This window comes from Equus asinus, chromosome 28 (assembly GCF_041296235.1).
Source record: "Equus asinus isolate D_3611 breed Donkey chromosome 28, EquAss-T2T_v2, whole genome shotgun sequence".
Lineage (NCBI taxonomy): Eukaryota > Metazoa > Chordata > Mammalia > Perissodactyla > Equidae > Equus > Equus asinus.
Genome location: NC_091817.1, coordinates 48,815,475 through 48,823,737, shown reverse-complemented (window position 1 = coordinate 48,823,737; position 8,263 = coordinate 48,815,475). Strand labels below are relative to the sequence as shown.

General features: G+C 57.0%; 1 long non-coding RNA gene across 1 annotated transcript; it reads left to right on the top strand.

Annotated features, from left to right (window-relative positions):
- Positions 1 to 1,121: 1,121 nt before the first annotated feature.
- Positions 1,122 to 3,685, top strand: LOC123281798 (uncharacterized). The gene is made up of 3 exons (XR_006521518.2): positions 1,122 to 1,349; positions 1,908 to 1,999; positions 3,073 to 3,685. It is a non-coding gene; the product is annotated as an uncharacterized lncRNA (long non-coding RNA).
- The last annotated feature ends 4,578 nt before the right edge of the window (positions 3,686 to 8,263 follow it).

The window sequence follows — 8,263 nt, the reverse complement described above, 5'->3', positions numbered from 1 at the left end:
CCCTGTGACGGGAATGCGGTAAATGTCTCCTGGAGGAGGGACCATCATGGGGCTTAGTGCACTTAATACGTGGGCGTTGGGGTTGAACGTTGCTCAAATTCTGCTTCCGTTACTGAGAAGCTGTGTGACCTTGGGTAGGTTAGTTAACCTCTCTGGAACACAGTTTCCGAATCTATAAATGCAGATTCTACTCCTGCCGCCCTAGGGGTTGTGGTGAAGATGTACTGACGCGATGCACGTAAAGTGCTGACCGCAGTGCATGGCGCTGCGTGGACGCTCAGGCCACATTCACTGAGCGAATGAGTGAATGAAAGTTTCAAGCGGCCTGGATCTCTGGGGGCCCAGCTCCTCCTATAACAGTGTTTATTGGGGGGTATGTGGAGGGACTTGCTCGGTGACTTGAACTTACTGCAACAGACTATGTGGGACTATCATCTATCCACTTATTTGTGTCTCTGTGTAAGCACTGGGTGGGTGGGGACCCCCGCCCCGGTCAGGCTGTACCCCCAGCACGCCCACAGCTGTGGCTCACAGCAGGCAGGCCTGTTTGCTGATTGACTCATGTCGTTTCTCTTCATGACACATTTATTGGGGCTCCCCCTGGGCCAGGCCCTGTACTGGGCTCTGAGCACCTGCCCGTCCTGACTCTCTGCCCCACGCCCGGATTTCTTCCCCTGGACCCCCAGCCCGGCTCATGGATGGGCACCCGGGGCCCGGTTGCCTTCCTCCTGGAGCCTGCGCTGGGCTGCTCTTCTGGGTGCTGCCATCTCCTGGCTGAGGAGGCCGGTGCCCTCTGCTCATGGGCCCGTTTGTACCTGACCTTTGAAACGTGCTCAGGCAGCCCCGGCCATCTCCGTGTTATCGCAGCTCCCGCGGCAGCTAAGCAAGCCCAGGGAGGCCAGTCCAACCTCCTTCCCTCGTGGGCAGCCCGTGTCCACATTTGGTTCCTCCCCTGATTGGGACTGAAGAGGCTGAGCGGCTCAGGAGGCCTGCTCTGGGACACCTCCCCGCTGGGCGCTGGCTGTCCCACACCTGCTGGCCAGAAGGTGGCACTGTCCCACACTTTATGGGCGCCGGATGCGAAAGAGAGCAGAGAAATTCCTGTTTTATCCCCAAAATGCTACTTAAGATCAGGGGAAAGATCGTGGGCATTTGGATCAGTTATCTGGAAGAAAAGAATCCTGAAAATAAAGCGATGAGTACAACCTCCCTTCAGGTTCTGATCCGAGTTCTGTCACTCAAGGACCATCCCAGAGGCGAGAAGAGAGGTGCCAGCTCTGCCTGGAAATCCCGCAGGAGAGGCCGGCGGGGTTGAGCACCCGCTTCTGCTTTTCTCAGTGATTGGGAAGGTGAGCTCTGGGCTGCGCCCCTTGCTGTGTCCCTGGCAGGTCACAAGAGCGCTCTGCGCCTCAGTGTCCTCATCTGAGAAGCGGGGATAAACAGAATCTCCGGGCGCCAGTGTGGGGAGGTTATGGGGTGATGAACATAAAGCACGGCCTGTGCCTGTGGTCTTGGTGGCGCCTCTGACGCACCCCTGTGACCGAGGGGGCTCTGCTGGGGAATGCAAACTCTCCTTGTTGTCTTGGGAGATGAAGCTGACATGTACAGACACCTACTGTGCATAGGGAGCCGGGAGGTAGTGCGGACGTGTGCAGGCCCCTACTGTGCGCAGGGAGCTGGGAGGTGAAGCTGATGTGTGCAGGCCCCTACTGTGCACAGGGAGCTGGGAGGTAAAGCCGACGTGTACAGGCACCTACTGTGCACAGGGAGCTGGGAGATGAAGCTGACATGTACAGACACCTACTGTGCATAGGGAGCCGGGAGGTAGTGCGGACGTGTGCAGGCCCCTACTGTGCGCAGGGAGCTGGGAGGTAGAGCAGACATGTACAGGCACCTACTGTTCGCAGGGAGCCGAGTGTACCAAGATGAATACCCCACCCTGTCTCTCGGACCTCACGGAGGAAAGTGTGTGATCGTCTTTCTGGAGCTTCCGGCCGAGGTGCTGCGGGCGCACGGTGGGGGAGGGATCTGATTTGCCGGGGTGCCGTGGCATAGCCATCATGGAGGGGGTGACAGTTAGGATTCCTTCCGGGGGGACCTGCAGGAAGGGCATCTTGAGCAGAGGGCACAGCCCAGGCAAAGGTGTGGAGACGGGGAAGCCCCTGAGTGGCCGAGGGTGGGCCAAGGGGCGGTTTGGAGGGAAGGTGTGTGCAAGGTGGGTCCACGTGAGTGTGGACTTCACTCCAGGCCTTTGGTTCTGCCTGGGGCCTTCGGGAGGGACGTTTGAGCCAGGCGAAGAAATCCCTTGTGGCTGGGGGACGAAACCAGGTTGCTTCTGTGTTTGTTCTCCCAACACGTGGGGAGAAGTGCCGTGGAGCCGCCCCGGGGTTCTTCTCAGAGCCCGGAGATCGTGGCCTTCACCGTATAAACAGGGAAGACGACCCAGTTCCTGAAATCTCCTCTCCAGTCGCTCACCTCCCACTCCTTACTGCTGTGTCGCCTCCTTCTCAAGGCCCAGGTGCCTCTTCTCTGTCCCTCTAACGCCCTCCAGCTCCTCACTCAGCAAAAGCCTCCCGTGCCTGCTTCTGCATTTCATCTCCAACCCGCAGAACTCGCAAGGATGCAGGAGGTGGGCCTACCAACTCACCTTCCTGCTTTCTCTGCTCTTTCTTCACCCTCCTAGGCCCCCCACAAGTTGAAGTTTGTCAAAGCCCATTTTGAATCTCCTAGGTATTTTTTTTCTTTTTTGGTGAGGAAGAGTGGCTCTGAGCTAGCATCTGTTGCCAATCATCCTCTTTTTTTTTCTCCCCAAAGCTCCAGTACATAGTAGTATATACTAGTTGTAGGTAATTCTTCTATATGGGATGCTGCCACAGCATGGCTTGATGAGCATGCATAGATCCACACCCAGGATCTGCATTGTGAACCCAGGCTGCAGAAGCGGGGAGCACGAACTTAACCACTACAACACAAGCCGGCCCCCTCCCAGGGTTTGATCTGGAGGACCATGTAAACAAAGGTGAGAACTCAAGGGTCGCTGTGGCTTATGGTCCCTCTGTTGTTTCTCTGCAGAATGCGCGCCAGCCAACAGCAGTCGCCATTCTTAGGGGCTCCGAACACACGCACGCGCCCGCCTCGCAGCCCCTCCTGCTCTGATGCTGGGGACGCTCCGCCGTCAGCCATGGCAGCTTGATTTACTGTGGCTGGGACAGTGCCAGGGCTGTTCCGGCTCAAGATGGGGCGTCAGGCCTGCTATCTATGTCCCGATGGGACCAGGAGCCATCCCACCGGTGGAAGCACCCTTGAGTGCCAGTGTTTCAAGGTGAAGAAAGGGGCCTGGTGACTGTCCCTAATCACGGAACCGTGTCACGGAGTGCTGGGGGCACGGGGCCCAGCGTCGGCCCCGCAGAACAACATTTGGGTTTTCACACTCGACGCTGAAAAGCCATTAAAGGGAAAGGAAACCGGTGCCCTGCCCGCCAGCCGCCGTCCCGGCCCTCACAGTGCCGCTTTTGTTCGGGGTCCGGAGTGTAAAATTGGAGTGGCAGATTGTCGGCGCGTCCATTGCGAATTTCCTGGCTTTCATCAGCTGCGCCACTCAAATGACAGTATTTAATCCCAAATGTTTCCTTCCCTTCCCCTGCCCCTCCGTTTCATAAACCAGGGGGCCTCCCCCCACACTCGCAAAGTAGACTCCGCTTCCATTTCTTCAACCAGAATGAAAAGTATATTTATGATTTTTCTCTCGTATATTTGCAATTACTCAAAACCCCCCTGAACACGTTCCGGGCGGGGCCTTGCCCAGGAGAACTCAACTTCCTGGGTTTTTGTGTAACGGGAGCATCTTTTTGCTAACATCTCCGCCCCCGCTAACCGTTTTATGAGGTCAAATCACACATTGTACCTCCGGGGGCGGGATCCTGGAGCGACCCGTCCATGCCATTTTATTCTGTGGGCTGCGGCTGGGGTTACACTGCCTATCAGTTGAGTCAGGCAGTTTTTCTATCATTTGGGGGTTTTTCATCGTTGTTATTTTATTAAAGAGTGATTTGCCCTTGATGGGAGAATTCGCCATCTGAAATTTAAGACTTGAACTTTCTTTCTGTTGCTTGGTAACTTTGTAGGAACAACCGCTCAGCAGGGCGGCCCTAGTGAGACAACCGCTGAAAGGTTTCAATACCATCGTGTGTGCATTTTCCAATGGATACACATCCACGTGTGGATAAAATCGTCGCTTACATGTTGCGTCGTGCACTGGAGCATCCCCGTGATCCTATAAAGCAGGCAGCATGTGGTCCTGTCTGTGACGAGGCACTTTGGGGTGAGAAGGAGCAAGTGTGACACCTGCTTGTGTCTCAGCGGTGGCTGTGTGGAGTGCGCAGCCCCGAGCCGGGTCTGACGCCTGAGTCGGTCTGATACCTGAGTAGGATCGGATCTCTGGCCGAGATCCCCGTGGGCCGTGTGACAGTCAGTTTGACGTGTGGACTCAGCCAGGCTGTGGTGCCCAAGTCTTTGACCCCACACTAATCTGAGTGTTACTGAGAAGGCTTTGGGCAGATGTGGTCAACCCCTATGACCAGTAGCTTTCAGAGACCCGGATAATCTGGGGGGGCCTCACCCAATCAGGTGAAGGGCTTAGGAGCAAAATCTGAGGTTCCCCTGAGACGAGGAATTCTGCCTCAAGACAGAAGCATCCGCTCCTGCTGGAGTTTTCAGCCTGCCGCCAGCCTTACAGGTTTCGGACTTGCCCGGCCCGACAGTCCGGCGAGAAGTTCCTTAAGACGGATCCCTTTCAGAGCTTCTCTCCCCTGTTGGTTCTGTCTCTCTGGGGAGCCCTGATCCGTACTGGCTGAGACCCACAGGGATGTCAAGCCTGAGCCACGTAAGAGGACAGCAGCCTTGGCCGCTGAGGGTCTGCGAAAATCAGAAATGAGCTTCTCTGGGCCTCTCTCGGACCTTCTCGGAATCTTGAGTTGTTTTCCAAGGAGTGTGTGTGGGGGGGGGGGCAGTGACATGTGACATGGACGTGCAGGACACGCATCACCCCATGTGCGCCTACATCAGGTGAGACCGGCTACACACCTGCGTTCACGGCCATGGGCGGGGGGTCCCAGGAGACGGCTCCTCGGGCGGTGGACTTCCGGGGTGGACCACGGGACTCCTTATGGACACGGACGGAATAATACCCATGAGCCTGGAATACACACTAGGGGTTTGTAGCGCCGTGTTGTGCAGCAGAGCAGAAGTCGTCCCGCTGGACTCCCACTCACGTCGCCCACCCCGGCTCCCCACGAGCTTGAAGCAGAGCAGGCTGTTGGCTCTTCCGGGCTCAGTGTGCAAAGGGCTCAAATCAGGACCTGCCCTTCCAGTTCTGGGGAGCAGATGCCTTGATGCAGGCGAGGCCTTCAGGAAAGTGCCCCACTGTGGGACACCACGTAAGGACATACGCTTTCATTATTCAAATGACCAGTTCCTGCCCTACCACTGGAGTTGGGCTCAAGCCCCAGCACTACCACAAACAAGCTCTGTGGCTTTAGGTGAGTTCTTTGACCTCTCTGAGCCTGGTGTGTAGAAGGGAGGTGAGGAGCCCATAGGCTCGCTGTAGTGATTAAGTTAAAAGTTGGAAGAACTGGGGGCCGGCCCGGTGGTGTAGTGGTTAAGTTCTGCTTCAGTGGCCTGGGCTTTGAAGGTTCAGATCCCGGGCGTGGACCTAGCACTGCTTGTTGTGCCACGCTATGGCAGCGTCCCACATAAGATAGAGGAAGATGGGCATAGATGTTAGCTCAGCGGCAGTCTTCATCACGCACACACACACACAAAACAAAATGATGGGAGAGCTGTCTGGTATGCCGCCCAGCCTGTAGGGAGCTCCCAGATGTCAGTGTGCTGCTGTGCCGGGCACTGCATGATTTGTGTGTTGTCGGGGCCCGATCCGGGTGAGGACAGTGAGGCAGCAGCATGCACAAGTGCAGGTGGTGCCCGCCGGACCCGGCACTTGCATGATCCTGTGTGGGAGCGCCGCCTCAGGCCGTGCACCCTTGGCACCTTGCTCCCCTCTCCCTAATCCTGGCCCCCACCCTCCCGTATAAATGCCGTTCCAGCTTCGCCAGGTAAGGGGTGGGCCCGCCTCACAGGGCAGGACAGAGGCCCGCAGAGACGCCAAGCCTGCCCAGGCACCTGGGGTGTGAGCTCTCGGAAGGCGGTGGTGGCCCCTCGTTCGTCTCACGAGACTGCATCCGGCGCCCGGCACCTAGCGGGTGCTACATTACTGCTTACAAACATGGAATAAGGGAAGCAGAAGCCGAGGGGGATTCAGACTCCGACATGCTTTCCCACGATGGAGGCCGGGCGCTCCAGCGGCCATCGGCAAGGGGGTCCAGCGGAGGGAGGACTGAAGAAGTCGCTCTGTGCTCTCCGCATGGAGAGCCTTGTCAGGAGGGACCGTCTCCCACTGTGGGGGGAGCACGCCTTCAGGATGGCCCTAAACTAGGTCCGGACAGAAGGCCACATGCCGTAGGACCCCATTCACATGAGTGTCCAGAATAGGTAACTCTACGGAGACAGAAAGCCAGGAGTTGCCGCGGCTCGGGGGAGAGGGGTGGGCAGGGCCTGCCGATGGGTTCGGGGTTTCCTTTTGGGCTGATGCAAGTATCTTGGGGCTAGACAGAGATGATAGACGCACCGTCCTGTGAATGTATGAAATGCCACTGAATTGTACACTTTAAAAATGGTCAACGTGGCAAATTTAATGTCATGTGTATTTTACGCCCCCCCCCCCACCACCTCAACACACACGCTGGATTCAGCAGGACTTTTGGAGTGTATGTGACAGAAACAAGATTCAGATAAAAGGTGAGTTAAGTCGGCTCAGGGAAGTGAAGGTGGGGTTGAACAACCAAACTCCAGGAAGGGTCTCGCACACTCATGACTCCACTCCATCTTCATTTCTGCCTCTCTGCTTCCATCTCCATCCTCCATCACTGCCACCAGCTGCCTCCACCTGGTGGGAAATATGGCCACCGAGACCTCAGGTGCTGGGGCCGGCCTGAGTGCCGGGGGCTCCTCCAGGACCATGGCAGCTTCTAATGGGACCACGTGGTTAGTTTGGGGGTAAAGCAGCCCCCAGAAGACAGCTGAGTGTCCGGGCTGGGGGGCCCAGCATTTCAGAGCCATGCGCCCCACATCATTGGCCAGTGGGTGGCCGGGCACCACGTCTCCACTCTTTTGGAGTAAACGTCCCTCAGCAAAGTCACATCTTCTCATGGGACTTCCCTCTCTGTGTCGTCTTCAGGCTCGTTTAGAGCCACGATCGTTTCCTCCCCTCCAAGGCCTTCCACGGGCTTATGGAAGGCGGGACTCGGGCAGAGTTCACCAAAGCAGCGCAAGCCCCACCTGGGGAGGTGTGGGGAGGGGTGGGGGGCAGGGAGGAGCTGGGCACCCGGGGCAGTGGGGCTGCGAGGCAGAGAGGGGGATGAGGAGAGTGGGGAGATGCTTCCCAGATCAGCCTGAGTGTTCGTGTGGGGTCAAGACGGTGGAGTAGGCCCCCACCGGGCAGTCCCTATGGCCTGGGGGCTATCTCTGGGCCACAGAAACTTACAGTTCTGATCCTCTGAGCTGATGTGACACCATGAGCGTGGGTGTGAGTGTGGGGCGGGTGTCATGGGGGTCCACCAGTCACGAGCAGAGACGAAGGGAGGGGTCTGGGCGGTTGCTTTTCTAGTTGCTGGAACATCTGTTCAGCTTTTGACTCAAAGCCAGAGGGAGATCTCCCTTCCTGATCCCCAAAGATGGCTTCACTCCTGTTCAGGAGAGAGATGGTGAGAGCTCAGAAACAAACAAACAGAGAGCCCAACTTCAAACGTGGCTGCTGGCCCGGGGGGACATTTCTTCCCCAACCTTAATTTTGGGATTAATTTGTTTTAGAAGTTCCTCTGCTGCTGTTGTGTGTGTGTGTATGTGTGTGCACGTGTGTGCAGGTGCTTGTGTATATGAGTGCACGTGTGTGTGTGTGTAAGAAAAGAAACACTAGGGAGAAAACGTGTCCCGTTCTTCTGAAAGCTGCTGCTGGCCTGGGCTGGCCCTCTGCACCTTGAGGAGAGCGCTCACTTGCGGCAGCTTCTCTCCACCACGGCCTCCGCTGAAGGAGCCTTCGGAGGAGCGACAGGGCCTGGGCCACTCCGAGCCTTGTTCCCATGGTGGCTCCGTGCCAGGACTGTCCTCACCTGCGCATTGTGAGCATTTTATTATTAACCCAAAGTGATCT